Here is a 21,505-nt window from a genome sequence, read left to right on the forward strand (position 1 = left end):
CATATATTGCCTTTATCATACTGAAAAAGTTCCATTCTATTCCTATCCTTTGAAGTGTTTTCATCAGGAAAGGATGTTGAATTTTGTCAAATGCCTTTTCTGCATCAATCGAGATGATCATGTGGTTCTTCTGCTTTGATTTATTGATGTGGTGTATTACATTAATTGATTTTCTTGTGTTGAACCAGCCTTGCATACCTGGAATGAATCCTACCTGGTCGTGGTGTATAATTCTTTTAATGTGCTGCTGGATTCGATTTGCGAGTATTTTGTTGAGGATTTTTGCATCTATATTCATTAAAGAAATTGGTGTATAATTTTCTTTTTTTGTAGTATCTTTGCCTGGTTTTGCTATTAGGGTGATGATGGCTTCATAGAAAGAGTTAGGTAGCTTTCCCTCTTCTTCAATTTTTTTGAAGAGATTCAGCAGGATTGGTACTAATTCATTCTTGAATGCTTGGTAGAATTCACATGTGAAACCATCTGGTCCTGGGCTTTTCCTTTTTTGGGAGCTTTTTGATGACTGACTCAATCTGTTTACTTGTAATTGGTTTGTTGAGGTCATCTATTTCTTCTTGAGTTAATGTTGGTTGTTCATGCTTTTCCAGGAAGTTGTCCATTTCATCTAAGTTGTCCAGTTTATTAGCATATAGTTGCTCATAGTATCTTCTCATTATCTCCTTAACTTCTGCAGGGTCGGTAGTTATATTTCCTTTTCCATTTCTGATTGCATTTATTTGCATCTGCTCTCTCTCTCTTTTTTTTTTGTTAGCCTAGCCATTGGTCCATTGATTTTATTGATTTTCTTAAAGAACCAACTTCTGGTTTTGTTGATTCTCTCTATTGTTTTCCTGTTCTCAATTGCATTTATTTCTGCTCTAATCTTTGTTATTTCTTCCCTTCTGCTTGCTTTGGGGTTAGTTTGCTGTTCTTTCTCTAATTCCTCCACGTGAGCAGTTAACTCTTCAATTTTTGCTCTCTCTTCTCTTTTAATATAGGCATTTAGGGCAATAAATTTCCCTCTCATCACTGCCTTTGCTGCATCCCATAAGTTTTGATAAGTTGTGTTTTCATTGTCATTTGCCTCGAGGTATTTACTAATTTCTCTTGTAATTTCTTCCTTTATCCACTGGTTTTCCAAGAGGGTGTTGTTTAGCCTCCATATGTTTGTGAATTTTATGACCTTCTGTCTTTTATTTATTTCCAACTTCATTCCATTGTGGTCTGAGAAAGTATTCTGTATAATATCAATATTTTTAAATTTGTTGAGACTTGCTTTGTGACCCAACATGTGGTCTATCCTAGAGAATGTTCCATGAGCACTTGAGAAAAAAGTGTATCCTGCTGTTGTTGGATGTAGTGTTCTATAAATGTCTGTCAAGTCTAGTTCATTTATCATAGAATTCAACATCTCTGTTTCTTTAGTGATCCTCTGTCTAGATGTTCTATCCATTGATGAGAGTGGTGTATTGAAGTCTCCAACTATTATTGTAGAGGTATCTATTTCTCCTTTCAGTGATCACAGTGTTTGCCTCATGAATTTTGGGGCATTCTGGCTTGGTGCATAAATAATTATGACTGTTATGTTTTCTTGATGAATTGACCCTTTTATTAATACATAGTGTCCTTCTTTGTCTCTTTTAATTGTTTCACTTTTGAAGTCTAACTTGTCTGATATTAATATAGCTACTCCTGCTTTTTTCTGGTTGTTGTTTGCATGAAATATCTTTTTCCAACCTTTCACTTTCAGTCTATGTTTGTCCTTGTGTCTAAAGTGTTTCTTGTAGACAGCGTATAGATGGGTCCTGTTTTTTAATCCATTCTGCCAGTCTGTGTCTTTTTATTGGGGAGTTTAATCCATTTACATTTAGTGTTATTACTGTAAGGGCAGTACTTTCTACTACCATTTTGTTTTTTGGAATTTATATGTCATATCTTATTTTTTCCTCTCCTTTTACCTTTCCTGATAATCTTCATTTCTGCACTCTTCTGCAACTCTCTCTCTCCTGTCTTTTCCTATCAGCCTGTAGCACTCCCTTTAGTATTTCTAATAGCGCCGGTCTCTTATTCACAAACTCTCTCAGTGTCTGTTTGTCTGAAAATGTTTTAATTTCTCCCTCATTTTTGAAGGAAAGTTTTGCTGGATATAGAATTCTTGGTTGGCAGTTTTTCTCTTTCAGTATCTTAAATATATCATGCCACTGTCTTCTTGCCTCCATTTCCGCAAAGAAATGTGTACATAGTCTTATTGACCTTCCCTTGTATGTGATGGATTACTTTTCTCTTGCTGCTTTCAGAATCTTCTCTTTGTCTTTGACATTGGACAATCTGACCAGTAAGTGTCTTGGAGTAGGTCTATTGGGATCTATTCTATTTGGGGTACATTGTACTTCTTGAATCTCTAATTTTCTGTCTTTTATAAGAGTTGGGATATTTTCAGTGAATTTGTCTTCTATACTCTTTCTGCCCCTTTTCCCCTCTCTTCTCCTTCTGGGATACCCATAACATGTATATTTGTGCGTTTCTTGTTGTGACTCAGCTCCCTAAGACCCTGCTCATATTTTTCCATTTTTTTCACCATCTGTTCTTTTGTGTGTATGAATTCAAATGACCTGTCTTCCAGTTCACTGATCCTTTCTTCTGCCTGTTCAAATCTACTGTTGTGTCCCTTCATTGTGTTTTTCATCTCCTCCATTGTGGCCTTCATTCCCATGAGTTCTGCCATTTGTTTTTTTAAGTTTATGAATTCTTCTTTATGGTCATCCAGTGTCTTCTTTATATCCTTCAGCTCTTTTGCTATATCTTCCTTCATTTCATCAAATTTATTTAGCATTAGTTGCCTCCACTCCTGTGTCTCAGCTGAGCTATTAGTTTGTTCCTTTGGCTGGTTCATGTTTTCGTGTTTCCTGGTATGGCTTGTTATCTTAAGTTGTCTAGGCATCTGATTTTCTTGATTAGTTTATTTTGGAGCTTGTTTTCTGTCTTTTACCTAGTGGTTTTCTTGTTGGTTGGCTTTGTTCTCTGGCCTCTGTTATTCAATTCAACTTATTCTAGACCTCTAACTTAGGTTCTATTTAGCTGATCAGAAATTTTCCCCTCTTGTTTTTTCTGTTTCTTGCTCTGCCTCTATGTAACCTTTTTGCGATTGGGTCTCCTCAGATATGGTCGACCCTAGTCAGATTTTCCCAGTCTAGTGAGGCCCAGGTCTCATTGGGAGGTTATGGAGTTTTCCTGAGGATGAGACCCTCCTATGAGGCCTTCAGAATTGGTGCTTTTCCTCTCCTGTCCAGCAGGTGGTGCTGGCCAGCCCGCAGCTCCCCCACCAGTGTAAGGAGGCGGGGAGACTTTAGTTCTCCTGGTGACTGTGATCCTGCCAGGGGCGTGGCTGACTGAAGCTGGAATCTGAATTGCAGCCCCTGGGGTCTGAATTCCCAGAAGGAGGACTGCCAGTTGAACTGGACTTCCCTCCACTCTCCCAATCCTCAGAACTCCAGTTGTCTCTCAGGGGCACTATTCCCTTCTCCCCTCTCTTCTTTGGGGCCTCTCCAGGTAGATTCCTTGGTCAGCCTGATTTGCCAATTAAAGACAGGGGTGGAGGCCTTCAGTAGTGAATATGGAATTCAAAGACACTGTGGGTACTCTGTCTCCCCCCAAGCCCAGCCTAGTCCCTCAATCTGGGCTTTCTGATAGAAAATAAACACATATATTACTTTTCGATTTAAAAAAAAAAAAAAAAAATAGAAAAGAAATCAAGAAAAAGAAAAAAGGAAAAAAAAATAAGAGTCTCTTTTAAAAGTCTTTCCCCAGCCTGGAAGTTTTGTCAGTGTCAGAATAGAGCATTTAAAGATATGCTTTGGGCTACTGTCTGATAATTACTCTTCAATGGCTTCTGTTCCACCCCTGTCAGTTCCACCCCTGCTGGGGGCTATTGAAATGCAAAAAGATAAGGGATCAGTGAGAAGCCAGAAGGGACAAAATGTAGGGGAAAAAAAATGGCTTTTTTGGAGTCTGGGAATGGGTGCCCGCTTTTATGTGCCCCCACTTCTTGGAGCCCAGCCCTTCTTTAGCACCCCAGCTCCCAAAGTTAGTTAGTTAATTTGTTAATCAATTCTGCAGTTGAGGCTGGGTTGAGCCTCCCTTCTTGCCCTCAGCAGATTGCTGTTTTTTGTTTTTTTTTCCCCCCCTTTCAGGGATCTGGCAGCAAGACAGTCTGTGAGGTCTGGGTGGGGAGGGACGCCAGACCCCTGGTCCGGGGAACTTACAATGTTCGCTGCGATCCCAGCTTTTCCTCCAATTCCAAACTTGCGTCCAATGTGTGACTGGTTACTGGAGACCCCGAAAACACTGTTTCATATAGTTCTTGGGTAATTGCCAGCTGCTCTAGGGGAGAGATGAAATTCTGCTCCTCACCACTCTGCCATCTTGCCCTGCCTCTCCCAAGTGCTATATTGTTAATTCTCAACTATACTCTTTCACCTCAAGCAGCTGTAGTTTGATTGTTGCATCACTATTTCATGGGAATGCCTGCTTCTTCTCTACCCGTAATGAGTTCTGGTTTAGGCAAACATAAAAGAGTTTTTTTACCTTAATTCTCCAGGTAGCCACTACATGGGTTGGAATAGAAATACATACAAGCTAAATTGGTAAATAAGCTGTGTTCTGTTCCCTCCATAATCAGGGACCAGGGACTTGCACAGGTAACAAGATGGTTGCCTTCTGTTTTCTAGAAAAGGGCCAAGCCAGGTAGCAGGTGAGGCCAGGGAAAGTAAAGTTGCCATGTAGATTTCCTTCCATTTTTACTTTGCCTTTTTCTTGTTTTAGCATTTGTTTGGTTGCTTTAAACCTTGTAATGTTTTACCAAGTTCTGAGAAAGTTGGTTCTTATAGTTTCTGATTGATTTTTTTTCCTTTTTTTAATGCAATTTTATTGAGATATACTCACACATCATTTACTCCATCCAAAGTATACAGTAAATGGCTCAAGGATCATCATATAGTTGGGCATTCATTGCCAAAATCAATTTTCAAAGATTTTCATTACTCCAAAATAAGGAAAAAATATAAAAAATTTAAATAAAAAATAAAACATAACACCCAATTATCCCATACCCCTTATCCCCTCTATTATTTATATATTTTTGTTGTTATTTTATTACTCATCTGCCATGCACTGGGTAAAGAGAGTATCAGTCACAAGGTTTTCACTATCACATGTCACATGATAAAAGCTATATAGTTATTCAATTATCATCAAGAATCAAGTCTACTGGATTACTGTTCAGCAGATTCAGGTATATCCTTCTAGCTATTCTAATACCCTGGAAACTAAAAAGGAATATCTATATAACACTTAAGAATAACCTCCAGATTAACCTCTCAAGTCTATTTGAAATCTCTCAGCCACTGAAACTTGTTACATTTCTTTTCCCCCTTTTGGTGAAGATGGCATTCCCATCCCACGATGCCAGGGCTAGGCTCATCCCTGGGACTGCTTGTTTTTTGACAACTGGGGAGAAGGGGGCAAAGGGTGCACGTGGGCATTTGGAGCTTCTTACTTTCCATTTTGCTCCCTTCTTCCTTGGAATGCTTTAAATGTTCATGGGATCTGCAGTGTGCCTCTTCTTTGATTTCTGATCAAAGTAATTTGTTTTTGCTTTCCTTCTGCCTGATCAGTTGTGCTGGTTATTTATTAAACTTTTGAGCTTTTAAACAAACACCTTTGAGTTTGTTGATTTTCTATATTTTTGTTCATTTCCTATTTCATTGATATTCATTTTATTATTTATTTCATTTTGTAAAATTAATTAGGTTTCAATTGCTCTTTTTTTTCTAGCTTCTTAAGGTAAAATATTCTCATATAAGCATTAAAAAGTTTTTATTTTCATCTAACCATTGTTTGGGAGCATCTCAGAAACTCTATGTTGTGTTGTCATCATTATTCAAGTCAAAATATTACCCAATTTTCTTGTTAATTTATTCTTTGTATATTTAGAAACATCTTAATTTCCAAGTATTTGTTTATTTCCAAAATAATTTATTTGTATGTATTTATAATTTAGTTGAATATTGGTTAGAGAATGTAGTCTGTATAATATCATTTATTTGGAAATTATTGAGTCTTGTGTATGCTATACCTTAGCGAATATTCTAGATGTATTTACAAAGAATATTAATCTCCAATTGCTCTGTGTAGTGATTTTCAAACATCCAGTAAGCCAAACTGTACAAAATTTCTATAATCTTCTATAACTATATTTCCAAGTATGTTTTGATTTCTGCATTCCCTCTTTCCATTCTGTTACCTTTAATTTATTTTGAAGTTCTGTTATTAGGCACATTCACATTTAGAATTGTTGCGTATTCTTTCTGAATTGGCCATTATCATAATGTAATGCCTCCTTTTATCTCTGGTTATAGTCTTTAACTTGTATCTGTTTTCTCCAAAATTAAATTAGCCATATCTGTGTTCTTATGCTTAGTAAATAGATGGTGTAGCTACTCTACCTTTTTCCTTATAATATTTTTTTTTAATTGAAAGGCATAATCAGTCTGACAATCTCTGCTTTTATATGGAGTGTTTAGATTACTTGCATTTAATGTAATTATCTATATGGTTGAGTTTAAATCCACCATCTTGCTATTTGTTTTCTGTGTCCTATATTTTCTTTTCCGCTTTCTTTTGAGTACATCAAGAATTTGTGTTCTTTCAAATTATTCCTTTATTGAATTTTTAGCTATACCTTTGTTTCTAATTTTTTTCTGGTGGCTGAAGGGACTAAAATATGGGTTCTAAATTATTGTGGTCTATCTTCAATTAATATGACACTATCTTATAAAACATGTAATAAATTTACAATTACATAATTTCATTTACTCTCCTTCTGCACATTTTCCTCTTATTTTCTTACTTTTACTTCTATATAGGCCATAAAGCCCAAAACACATGGTTATTGTTTTTGCTTTAAACAGTCAATAGTCACAGTTGAGAAGCCTTGAACTTAGCATATCCCAATCTTTTATAATGGACAATAAGCAAACCTGTGTAATTTTTGCCCCAGAGGGAGAAATTTTCTTTATTTTACTGAACAGAAAACAAACTTTTCCTCTGCTCCAGAGACAGAAACACTATCTCTATCTTCCAAGGCATTTTTCTGTGCCAAGATTATTGAAAAGAAATTCTAGAATAAAAGCTGCCAGGATCTCTGCTCACAAAATATTAAGTATGGGAACCCCATATAGAATTGATTGCCAATAATATTCACCTCTATAAGTTTCTATACTGTCTTGGACTCGAGTGACTTTTCCCAGGATAAGCCACTCTAACAGCTACTCTGATTAATTTGACTGACATAGGCTGGGACCAATTCTGTTCAATTTGTCTCATAAAGCATTCAATAAAGCTTGTTGTCAACAGCTCTCCAGGTCAACCTGCAGTATCGACCACAACCACTCCACTCAGGGTCCCAAATCCAATTGGTTGAACAAATTCCAAACACCACCATGATCTACATTAAAAAGCCAAGAGCTTTCTTCCCAGTTTCTATATTTCCCTTTTAACTGGGCCCAAGTGATTAATATAGGAGCAAGAAGATTTCTTAGCAATTGCACCTGGGCCCAAATGGAGGCCGTCTAGGACAATTCTATCACCCATAACAATCATAGGCAGATAATGCCTCCCTCCAGGTTGAAGGTCAGCCAGGTTTTCTTTCAGCCCTTTATAAAAAAGTAAAAGTTCAATACATCCCTTTTGCTGGGAGAAACTCAGAAACATTTGATAGCTTAAGCTTGAGTTTGATAGTAGCAGCACAAGCAACAGTGCTGTACCTAATATGAAGTTCTGGTGACATACAGCCCTCTGACAGGCATTGAATGTAGATACTAACCAAAGAGAAGACATTCTATTTCCATTCTTATTATTTACAGTTTATGTTGTGTACATATATGGGGTTACAAAAGATTCCTGAGAGGGCTCAGTAACATCCAGAAACTATAAGTTTATTTCTAGATCTGAACATATCTTAAATCTCTAGAGAATATCAGAGCAAGAAGCACAGGTTCCTTAAAAGTCTCAAGCACTTTATCTAGACCCATACCCTTATTTGAGATTCCCTTTTCTGAAAGTTACACTTGCCTATTTTTTAAAACATTTTCTATCCAGATTTCTTGCATATCAATATAGTCAATATCTTCCAAAAATTACTTAAAGATCAAAGACAGTATCTTACACAGACTTTTAAGGTGATGCAGTGGCACAGAGCAGACTCTGGAACCTAAATGTTTTAGTCCACACCTCGGCCTTGCCACTACCTACCTATGCTAATATGAGTAAGTCACTTATTTTTCATTTGCCTCATATCCTCATCTATATAAAGGGATATTTACATTACCACCAATCTCATAGGATAGCTGTAAAGATAAAATCTATTACTATAAATAAATTTGCATTGAACAAGTTCTGGCATATGATTAACACTATATAAGTATTAGCTATTATTTTTAAGGACTTAAATTTGAAGAAATATCTTTTTTTCTTTAAATTAAATTCAGTTTTATTGAAATGTATTCACATATCATACAGTCATCCATGGTGTACAATCCACTGTTCACAGTACCATCATATAGTTATGCATTCATCACCACAATCTATTTCTGAACATTTTCCTTACATCAGAAGGAATCAGAATTAAGAATAAAAAATAAAAGTAAAAAAGAACACCTAAATCAAAAAAATTGATGGAGTGCTGGCTAGCTAACAAAGAAAGAGAGAGAGCAGATGCAAATAAATGCAATCAGAAATGGGAAAGGAAACACAACTACTGACCCTGCAGAAATTAAGGAGATAATGAGAAAATACTATGAGCAACTATACGCTAATAAACTAGACAACTTAGATGAAATTGACAACTTTCTAGAAAAGCATAAACAACCAGCACTGACTCAAGAAGAAATAGATGACCTCAACAAACCAATCACAAGTAAAGAGATTGAGTCAGTCATCAAAAAGCTCCCAAAAAGGAAAAGCCCAGGACCAGATGGCCGCACATGTGAATTCTACCAAGCATTCAGGAAGGAATTAGTACCAATCCTGCTCAAACTCTTCAAAAAAATTGAAGAGGGAGAGCTACCTAACTCATTCTATGAAGCTAAAATCACACTAATACCAAAATCAGATTTGTTTCTACAACGTAATGGAAATGATAAACTATATGTATTTTTTTTAGGGTTAATACATCAAATATCTCTGGAATTGTGTAGTCAAAATAACATCTTCTATTTCTCATGAAGTGACAGTTTGTCACATGGTAACACAACTGCAAATATTCTTTTATCCTAAGTGGAATTTAAAATTTGGCAGCCACAGAAAACACTGGCTAATATCTACACTCTCACCCTGAGATTTTATCTTTATGTGGCTCTAAAGGGGGTTAATATTCAGTAAAAGTAAAACAGGATAATGTGGAGGAACTGTGAGAATCCACTGCTAGTCAGAATGTTGTATTTTATAAATGGAAATAAACGAACCCAAACTTTGAAGGCTGGAGAAAAGTGCATATATGTTTTCTTCTCCTGGCTTATACACTTTAAAATCTTTAGAAAGTGCTCTTTGCAGATTACACAAAGAAGGGCACTCATATATTTCTGCTTTTTCATAGAACTCAGCTCTGCATTTTATTAACACAGTGACTTATCTAATTTATAAATTTGGAAAGTCAGTTTTGAACTATTAACTCTAAAGTCCCTGAAGTATTGTCAGTGGGGACATTTGTAAATAACTTTTGCAAGTCTTTTTGACAATTCATTTCATAGTTTTTAATGGGAATTGTGTTGTTAGGACTTTAATTATGAAGAGATACAATTATATAAATATCCAAACAAGGCCCAGAAAATGCCTGAGGACATAGCAAAGGGATACTTGACTTGCATATTATCTATAGGTTGAAAGAAAATGAAACTTTGGCCATCTGAAGGAAAAGGTTAGTGGTTTAATGAAAATAAATCTGCAAGATGTAATTTAATTAATGATTAATACATAAACAAACATGAAGGAAAACCTGAAGGCAAAATATAAAACAAAAATCAAGAAATCATAATACACTCCAAACCGTTAAAAATCACTAAATAGTCCTCAGAGATGCGACAACTCTCCGAAATGCAGCAAACTCCCACAAAATTAAGCAACATATTCATAGGAAGAGCATCCACCTAAATTGACTCTGAGAATTGGGAGTAACCATTCTGCTTTGCTATTACCTGTCATACGTTACTTGGGGTAGCCCATCTGTTTGTAACAGATGCCTAATCCCATCACAGAGGAATCATGCACTCTGCAGTCATCTGCAATGGGATCCAGGGAAAGAAACAGTGATCTGGCTCTTCAGAAGTGGATTATTGTTCACAGCAACATATTGGGCTAGGCAGGCAGATTAAATATCAGAAGATGAATAACATCCTTCTCTCCAACTCCCTTGGGGCTACAAGGATCCAGCCTTTAGATAGCATCTTATTAGGGTACCTATTAACCAATCTTATTATGATTCAATAAGAATGAGGGATAGTGATGTTACTTTGTATGCCAGATCTGGATTTACTGGTGAAATTCTCCATCTGTGTTTGACATGAAGAATCAATATTCCACATAAGCTCACTCTGTTCATGGTAAAAATGCTTTCATGACTCTCTAGACTGTGTAAGATGCTTTCATGAAAATTACTAATATTGACTCAGTAGAAAAAGATACAAAAAGCCATTTGCTTAAGTATTTTGGCAATGTGCCCATGAAGCATTTTGAAGAATATTATTAAATCCTTCCATTCTACTTCTTATTGCATTACAATTCAAAAATATATACATATGCTCCCTGCTGGTTTATCAAAAATATGTGTTTATAACAATTTTACAGATGGTTGTTTAAGCATCTGTTAGAACACCTAGGGAGGGATTACCATTCAAAATATTTTGAACTTTTCCATTAAATTATTTTGTGCTTTAAAATTGTCCTCAAAAGAGATAGGATGAATAGACCAAAGTAAACCTTGTTAGGAAACATAAGGTTTGGCACATGGTTAAGTTGATAGTGTAACAAGGAGAGTGAAAAAGAAATACAACATGCAGAACTCACTGAAAGGTAAAAAATACTTGAAAGATCAGATAGATTGAAGGGTTATTTGTCCAATCAAGAATTTTGACAACACCTACTATGTGACTGTAAATAGCCTAGGAAAATTGCGTATAAGCAAAAAAAGGCTTCAGATTCTCCTATTCTCTCTAAATCTCGCAATCAAATTGGGAAGAGTGATATAATCAACTAACTTTAATATAAACAGGTATGAAATGAGGGCATTTTATTATGGCTTGTAGGTGAAGGAACAAAAATCAATTTTACATTTTAAAAGCTTTATTGACTGAAGACACTTTTAAAATGACTTTTATTTCATTTAACAGGTTTGCTAAATACAAGGGTATAATAAAACTGTGTTAGAATTATATACATCCAAGAGATTTCAGCCATCTTCTTAAGAGAACAATTTAAAAAGTAGACTGACGTTTTATTTCAAAATCCCATGTTGGTTAACTTTTATTGTGGTTTACCTTCTGCTATGTAACTTCCCCTGGCCCATAATATATGCTACATATAATCCTTCTTGAATGAATTTATAATTTGCACATTCTAGAAAACAGAAATGGTGGCAAAATAAAATCATAATAATACTATGATTCGATTTTATATTTCAAAAATCCTAATTAAGTTTCCTTAATATTTAATATTAATATAAAAGGGACACCAATAGTTATATTTTAGCTAATCAATTGCAAAAAAAGCTGCAACAAATTTAATTTAGTAAAAAGTATAAAATATGAACAAAAGTCATCCCTTCAAAAAATGCATTTCTTTTTGACGGGACTAAGGGGAAAGTGTCACTCATGGACATCCATTTGTATGCAAGAATCCACAACCAGAAAGAAGTTGCTTGGAGGCCCAAAGAAAAACAGGAAAGGAGATATTACTGAACATTTTCTGAGTATGCATTTGAATTTCTCCCTTAAACTTTGTTACCACCTAGCCTGTCACCAGATATGTTGAAATATTGACATTTTGTAACAGCTGGTCTCTTTTTGGAAACACCTGAGCTGTTCTGTCAATGTTTGTCTGTGCCTCTTTGTAACCGCATCTGGTCTTCCATAGGTGTTTAATTTAGTGTTGAGATTCTTTAGGCTGCTCTTCTTTCAAGCTGCAATTAACATTGCCCATGGATTAAAAACAAGATGTCTATGCATTACCACCAAATTTTTCTTTCCATCTAAAACACAGAAAGAAAGCTCTTTTATATGCTAGCCCTTTAGCAATAGAACAACGCAAGGTGGGCTTAAGTAAAATTTAGTTTGCTTTGGATGAAGCATAGTGTTTTTGAACTAACAGGTATTTGAAAACATTTGATAGGAAGAAGACTGTCCTAATGGAAGGGTAATTCTCTAAGTCATACATAAATGGTTAAGTCACACTGGGATAATTTCAATTAGATTAACAAATTCATCCCAAGACGTAGAACTTTAAAATCCTGTAAAAAGAACAGTGTGTGTGTGTGTGCACGTGCATGCAGGCTGTGCACATATGTATTGCCTTTTTCAGTTCTTCTCATTCAGTTATAGAAAATCTCCTGCGGTGGCTCCAGCCCTTCCCAGGATTTGCAACAACCTTGTTCAGGGGTACTGACTTCTCAGTGCTTGAGTGATATCTGACATTGTTTTCTTGAGGCTCTTCCCTTCCAAATTTATCCTAAAGTGCCCTAGAAGCTCTTACAACACACAAATGTTGCCTTCTTTATTCCCTCTCTTAACTGCTATGATTGGCACTGTTCCTTGATGGAACAGAGATTCCTGCTGTGACTCACAGCCTCCTTGGCCTGGAGCCCAAATAACTACAGGGCTCTTGAAAGCTTCTATTTTGAAGAAATTGATCCTTCCCCTTACCCACAACCACTGACTAGAATCCATCTATGAAACATCTTTGGCCAGATTACAATATAATGCTATGGATTACCTGGCTCTGAGTAATAACCAAATCTAATCAGCTATGTTCAACTATTGTGTAGAAAACTCCATATTGGATTTTGACTCCCATTCTCTGTTTTGCCTTTTCACCTTATTAGTGTATTTTGTTTAATTTCAATGTCCAATTAATCAATTTGTTATTCATGGCCAGTGCTTCCTGTTTAAGATTTCTATGCCTACACTGAGAAAATGAAGCTATACTCCTATATTTTCTTTCAAAAACTACCCCGCTTTATTGTTCACATTTAGATCTGCAACTCCTTTATGATTAAAATGCTATTACCCTAATGGTACCAAAACTATAGATGTTAGTTTTAGACTAAGTTTCAATGAATTCTGAAGTAAATGCTAAGATTCTCCTCTCCATTTTTTCCCTCCCAGTGAAACTGGAAATAATTCAACAACATGATAGTAAGTCTTGCCCTAAATATTTCCAGGTGAGAAATATTGTAGCTCTTTTTTCACGTCTTTAGAGAATAATCTCAGAAAATGCTTGTATATATGTGTATACACACACATATTATGCATATATGTTTAGAAATACACACAAAAATAACTCTAATTAGTAAAATCTTCCCATAAAGATTTTCTTATTGTTCCTGTAGGCAAGAAAAAAAATGCGCTTCTTGGTGACTTACACCTTGAAGCTTCTCAAGTGTTTTTGGCAAAATTCATGATAATAAAGAGTATTCTTAACTTGTATACAAACTGTTACTGCCCAATTGTTTGATTAGGCAAGTATACACACATACGCATACATGCATACATACAAACATATACATATATTCATATACATATATATGATTTCAGTATTAATTGATAATCAATTTATTCATAAATGGCATTGCAAGATATAATTATTTCTTAGTTTATATGCCATATTTTTCTGGGCAATTATTTATTTATGAGCCCTAAGTTGTGTCCAATAATTGTTTAGGAAACAATAGGGATAAATTTATTATCTCAGGTTATAAATGGTGCTGAAAAAATCTTCTAAATACATCTATATGAGGAGGAAATATATGTGACTGCAAAAATATATGAATTGATGTATTTAATACATTAATCACCATTTAATCAATAGGCATATAGGGCACAATTACTTTTTTGCAGTGCATGAAAACAATAAAAATGAGCTGAAACTGAAGTTGGGAGAACAAAGTAAAATATTTGTGAGTGAAGCAGCATTCTTTATAATAGCAATATACTCTATTGTAGTGTTGAAATCTGTGATACTAATTGAAAATGATGGAGATATTGGACTTTCAGGAATAACTGGAATATTTTATGTAGACTTTCAGTACATAGCTTCAGTATGCTAATAGGCAAATCTGGATGTAAAATTGAAGGTTTTGTTGAGAGTAAATCTTAAAGAAATTTGGGGCACTTAAAGAAGAATGCCACTTAAGAAAAGTTAAGAGTCTTACCACCTGCTTATGCATTTAAGTGTTCCCACAAAACATTTTTTATTTCTTCTATTTATATAATAAAATGATACTACTATTTGGGAAAATAGATTGCTTTATTATATGTGTCACTATATTAATTGAGTGAACAAAACAATTTAATAAGTAGTGACATTTTCTTCTGACAGGTCTATATAGAAAATATGTTTATTTCAATTATGTGTTTTAGAAATATATTTAAAACATACCTACCTTTAAAATACTTTTCATATTAAATAAATATACAAGCTGTATATGTGTTTGTGTCTGTGTATATCTTAGTTTGCCAGGCTGTTATGACAAATACCACACAATGGTTTAGCTTAAACAACAAGCATGTATTGTTTCACAGTTTTGAAGGCTTAATGTCCAAAATCAAGGCAGGAGCAAGGACATGCTTACACTTGGAAGTCTGTACTGTCCCAGTACTGGCTTGCTGAACTCCTTGGGGTTCCTTGGCTTGAAATTCTGTTTTCTGTCACATGGTGAGATCTCTTTCCTTCTGTCTCCTCTTCCAGTTCTGCTGACTTCTGACTTTTGGCTGCACTCTGAATGACTATGTACAAACTTATTCTGCTTATAAGGGACTTCAGTGGTACATATTAAGGTCCACCTGGATTCAGTTTGGGTACACCTAAATAGGATCATAAAAGATCCTAATCACAAATGAGTTCACACCCTAACTGATAATATGTCTTCAAAGGGTCCTATTTATAATTCGGTTCATACCCACAGGAATGTGGATTAAGATTAAGAACATGTCTGTTATTGAGGTATATAATTCAATCTACCACAATATGTATGATTTAATACAGTATGTATCATACACGTGCACTAACATGCATATCTCTATACATTATTTTGCTATGTAGTCAAATAGTGAACACATATAAGCCCTAGATATTTGTCTTAAAAATCGCAAGCCTTGCATTTTTCCTCTTTCCTCTAGCTCAGAAAGATTTAATCATCCCATTCACCAATTCTTCTTTTCATTTTTATTTTTTATTTTTTTATTAGAGAAGTTGGTTTACAGAACAATCATGCATAAAATACAGAATTCCCATATATAACCCTAGTATAATATATAACCTTCCACTGGCATGGTACATTTGTTACAATTGATAAAAGCACATTTTTTATAATAGTCAATGGTTTAACTTAGGGTTCACTGTTTGTGAAGTGCAGTCCATGATTTTTAAAAATGTTATATTCCATTACCATGTATACAACCTAACATTTCCCCTTTTAACCACATCTAGTTACATTTTTCTGTACTGCTAAGTTCACAATATTGTGCTACCCTCACCACCATCCAGTACCAAAACATTTCCATCATTCCAAACAGAAAACCTGTACATTTTTAGCCTTGCCTTCACATTCCCTACCTCCACCCCATCCCCTGGGGTATATTCTAAATTCTGGCTCTATGAGTTTTTTTATCCTAATTATTTCGTATCAGTGAGAACACACAATATTTATCTTTTTGTGTCTGGATTATTTCACTCAAGATGCTTTCAGGGTTCATCCATCTTGTCAAATGTATCAGAGCTTCATTCCTTTTTATGGCTGAATAATACTCCACTGTACGTGTATACTACATTTTGTTTTATCCATTCATTGGCTGATGGACATTCGGTTTTCTTCCATCTTTTGGCAACTATGAATAATGCTGCTATGAACATCGGTGTGAAAATATCTGTTCAAGTCCCTGCTTTCAATTCTTTTGGGCATATACCTAGTAGTGGGATTGCCGGGTCATATAGTAATTCTATACTAACATTCTGAGGAATCAGGAAACTGTCTTCTATGGCAGCTTCACCATTTTACATTACTACAAGCAATGTAATGCATGAGTGTTCTTATTACTCCACATCCTCTCCCACTCTTGTAATTTTTTTTTTTTTTAATACTACCCATTCTACTGGAAGAGAAATGGTATCTCATTGTGGTTTTGATTTGTATTTCACTGGTGATTAATGATGTTGAGCATCTTTTCATGTGTTTTGGGTCCATTGTATATTTTCATTGGAGAGTTATCTATTCAAGTCTTTTGTCCATTTTTTAATTGGGTTGCTTGTCTTTTTTGTTGTTAGGTTGAAGGATTTCTTTATGTACTCTGGATATTTTACTTTTATCAGATATGTGGTTTTCAAATATTTTTCTCCATTGTGTTGGTTGTCTTTTTACTTTCATGATAAATTCCTTTGGGATGCAAAAGTTTTTAATTTTGATTAGGCCCCATTTATCTATTTTTTCTTTTGTTGCTTATGTAAAGTCTAAGAAATCACTTCTTTACTCAGAGTCCTAAAGATACCCTCCTAGGTTTTCTTTTAGAAGTTTCGTAGTTCTTGCTCTAATACTTAGGTTTTTGATCCATTTTGAGTTCAATTTTGCATACAGCATGAGGTAGGGGTCCTCCTTTCTTTTGCAAATGGAGATCCTGTTTTCCCAGCACCATTTGTTGAAGAGACTTTTCTTTCCCAGTTGAGTGGTCTTTGCCCCCTTTCCAAGAATCAGTTAGCCATAAATGTGAGGGTTGATTTTTAAGCTCTCAATTTGATTCCAACAGTCTATGTGCCTGTTCTTGTGCCAGTACCATGCTGTTTTGATTACTGTGGCTTTGTAATAAGATTTAAGACAGGAAGTATGAGTCCTGTAACTTCATTCTTCTTTTTCAAGATGACTTTGGTTATTCAGGGCCCCTTACCCTTCCGTATAAATTTGAGGATTGGCTCTTCCATTTATGCAAAGAAGATTGTTGGAATTTTGATTTGGATTATGTCGAATCCATACTTTGCTTTGAATAGAACTGACATCTTAACAATATTTAGTCTTCCAATCCATGAATACAGAATGTCCTTCCTTTTACTTTGATTTCTTTTAGCAATGTTTTATAATTTTCTATATACAAGGCCTTTACAACCTTAGTTAGATTTATTCCTGGATATTGATTCTTTTAATTGCTGTTATAAATGGATTGTTCATTGCTTGTGTGTAGAAACATTACTGATTTCGATCCTGTACCCCATGACTTTACTGAATTCATTTATTAGTTTTTGGTGCTTTGTTGTGGATTTTTCAGGATTTTCTGTATATAGGATCATGTCATCTGCAAATATGGAAAGTTTTACTTCTTCTTTTCCAATATGGATGCCTTTTATTTCTTTGTCTTGCTTAATTGCTCTGGCATAAACTTCTAGTACAATGTTGAATGACATGCATGAGCCTCCTCTTCCACTCATTTGGAGGTCTTAAAGCCAGGATTGAAGATTTCAGAAGTCAGAAAGAAGAATTTCTGCCTCTACTTAATCCAGTTAGCTTCTCCTGTGTAATCCAACTTCACCTTCACTGGGGTTTCAAATCTGTGGCCTCCCCTATGGAATTCAGACTTGCCAATCCTCACGATCACATGAACCAATTCCTATAATAAATGGCTTAATATATATATATATAGGAATTGGCCACACACTTTTTTTATATTCTGAGAAATAAATGATATATATGTACATATATATATATATATGTATGTATGTATATATATATATATATCAACTTTGTTTTTATGAAGAATCTTGACCAATACATCAAACTCAAATTTTAAGCACTAATCTCTTCTCCAAGGTAAGAGGAGCCCCTTCTCTTTGTTGTAAATCTAGTGCAGTGCAATCTATCTACACCAGCAAAATTCTAGCCACTATCCTCTTCATTGAAATATTTAGCACTTCCTTTCTTCTTAATAACCACTGCTACTACTTCTTCACTCTCTATGTCCACAATGACCCAGGACTTTATAGTAAATTTTCTCTTTTTATCTCAATTGCCAAGTGGCCTAGAACCTTCTGTGTCTAGTCCATCTAACTCTCCACAAAGTGTCTGCTGTAACACACACACATGTACATACTCACACACATACTACACAGTAGTCATTTCATTGATGAATTTTGTTAATGAGTCCAAAATGATGTGTTAATATAACAATGTATACACATGTAACAAAAGATGATTTCATAGAAAAAAAACTAACTTATCTAAGCATACCATTCACTTACTCTGACCTCCTTTCTCAGGAAAAAGAGATCAACATATGTTTCCAAGTCATTTGAAAAAGGATTAGGTAGAATTCTCCCAGATTAGCAAGTAATAGAGGGAAATAACTGAAAGACTGGATGTAGAAACTGACTTAAAAGTGAAGTTTTTGAAAGTAGAGAGTAAGAACTTGGAATTGTCCACACATTTCTTGGATAGTGTGAAGAATGAGTGATGTAAACTATACCCTCATGCAGAATCTTCTGAAGGGAGGAAAATTTCACCTGACTAAGTTTGAGCCTAGATCCCAGGGCTTCAAGTCTTAAGAAGAAGTCAGATTTCTTATAAACATAATCCATGAGGCTGCCTGCTTTTAGGGACCATGTAGTGTTAGAAAGTTAGCCTATCAATGGTGGGTACTTGAGCTGAAATCAATAGTGCCCTAACTAAATATTCTGGACTGCAATATATATTGTAGAGGCTCCCATGTCCTTCAGGAGTGGCTCCATAATGAAAAAAATGGGGGCGCCACACTGTTAAAGCATAATTGAGAAAAATGAAATACTATTATATATTTTGCTTATATTTTATTTTCTTGGTCAATAAAATCCATGCCCTGTTGTACCAAAGTAGGTAGACAGATAAATCACTTAGCAAATACATGGATAAATACATCAGCTAGTAGATGAGAGGTTAGCTAGGCAAAGACGTTAGGTAGGTAGGTAGATTTATAAACTGATAAGTAGACAAAGAAAATGCAGTAGATAATTTTCCTAATTGTAGATACAGAAAGGTCCATATAATGATTACAAGAATAAAGACATCAACCGCTGGGCATCACTTTACCCATAAGTGAACAGTGGTTACTTTAGGGATGTCTATTTAACAACCCCTTACCAAAAGTTACAAAACATATTTAAACAATCAAAGCCTCAGGCTGGATTTGGGCAGGGAGTTCAGAATTACACAAATTAGAATGAGGCCAAAATGATGAAGTTAATGTCTCTTTAAATTGAACAGAAAAGTTTATCAACTACCATGCGACTATAAAATAGTTAAGCTTCTAATTAACAATAATCTTTAAATACTGTTACGTCTGGAGACTTTTAGCTAAATAAACTCTTACTGATTGACTTGAGTTACTTTCAGTCATTTTTATAGATTCTATTAAATTTTTTTAAATATACTTGTTCCCTCAGAATTTCTGCCCTTATCAATCTCACAGTCAAGAAGGGCAGGGAGTGCATGTCCACATATAAGTACAGTATAAGCAGAAAATAATTAAGGATTAAAGTAAATTCAAATAAAATTATACAAAAGTACATCAGTGTAAACACTTAATTGTGCCTGTGAAACACTAGTTGACCTGGAATCTGGCATAGAAAAAAGAGTGCTCAAAGACTTTCATAATTTAACCTCTATGATTTTAAGACTGTTACTTATTCTTTCTTTACCTTAATATTTCCTCATCTTTAAAATGGAGTTAATAATGTTGTCTATCTCATGGGGTTGCAGGGAGGGTTAAAAAAGAATACCTATATTTTAAGTTCAGTTGTGTCGTGATTTGTATGGTTATGTCTTAGATCACTTTATCAAAACTGTTATGGCTATTGTGACAGAAGAAATATTTTAAGGCAAGAAGTATTGATCATTCAATAGGGGAAAATGAGAAGGAATAAGTCCTAATTTTAAGAAAGTGTCAGTAAAAATATTATGGAAATACTAGACATTATAGACATTTCAGAATTGTAATAAAATTGCTAATTACTTTGTTTAGCTCCATGCTTGGTGAGATGGGGGTGGAATTTCTGGAAGTTGTTGAGTTAAACAACCAAAGAAACATGATTATTTGATGTTTTCAGTGGGGAACAAAGTTAAATGTGCAAGAGGATGAAAGGTTTAATCATGTCAGTTTGATTAAATGAGGCAATAAGTAGGTTTTCATGGCAAAATGAATGACTGAGTTACAATTACTGGTGGAGGAATAAAGTAAGGAGGGCATATGACAGAAATAAAAAGGAGATGAATGTTGGACTTGGGGTGGGTTAAAAAAAGCAACTCTGAGTAAAATATGCTAGAATAGTTTTCAATGAATTCTCAATAGTATTGGATGCAATTTATGGGAAAGAAGGAAGAACTATAAAAATATAAAGAAGGAAAAAAAGAGGTATGAAATCCTATGGAGAACAAGGTGAAGTAGGCATTTTCTTCCATTCATAATCCAGGCCAAAATTCCTACTGGCTTCTTTATTTATTAGAACATACACATTAACACTGAAGAAAGGAGGGAATTATAACTTCTCACCAGAAGAGTATTATTAAGTTTATAGGTTGCGATTTTCCCATCTTATCCACAAACAGCTTGTCAAAAAGGATAAAAATGAGCAAATTAAAAGGCACAGTGCTCCTCTGGAAACCTGATAACTCTATTGGAACAGAAATGGAATATTAATTGGGGTTGAATTTACATAGCTGGTGGGGTTAGGATGTGGAATCTACCAGAGATATGCAAATATCATTCTGTGTGATAAGAGGAATTAAATTTTCTACATGGAATAGGCAGAGAGAACCTAGAAATCTCCAGGAAACTGGGGCATAGAAAGAGACTCTCGTATCCATAAAAAGGAGGGTGATTGGAACACTGGCACTGACCTGTGTCCGGAAGCTACGAAGTGATAGGACAAGGGAAAGTAGATACATTTTTCCAGGCAAAACCTGAGTCAAGGTTCCCATTGGCATGTTCCCTTCCTTCCCTTCTCTTCCCTTTCCTTCCCTTCCTTTTCCTTCTCTTCCCTTCCCTTTCTTCTCTTCTCTTTTCTTTTCATTTCTTCCTTTTTTTCCTCTCTTTCTTTCATTTTCCTTTCTTTCTTATTCCAAATGAGATATATTAATAAGGTAACAAAACATAACCCACCCATTTCATACCTTTTTGGTTACTGTGTCTCCCAGGAGGACAGAAAGAATCAATGACAGATACTCTATATG

The sequence above is a fragment of the Choloepus didactylus genome, chromosome 14 (genome assembly GCF_015220235.1).
Source record: "Choloepus didactylus isolate mChoDid1 chromosome 14, mChoDid1.pri, whole genome shotgun sequence".
NCBI classification, from domain to species: domain Eukaryota; kingdom Metazoa; phylum Chordata; class Mammalia; order Pilosa; family Megalonychidae; genus Choloepus; species Choloepus didactylus.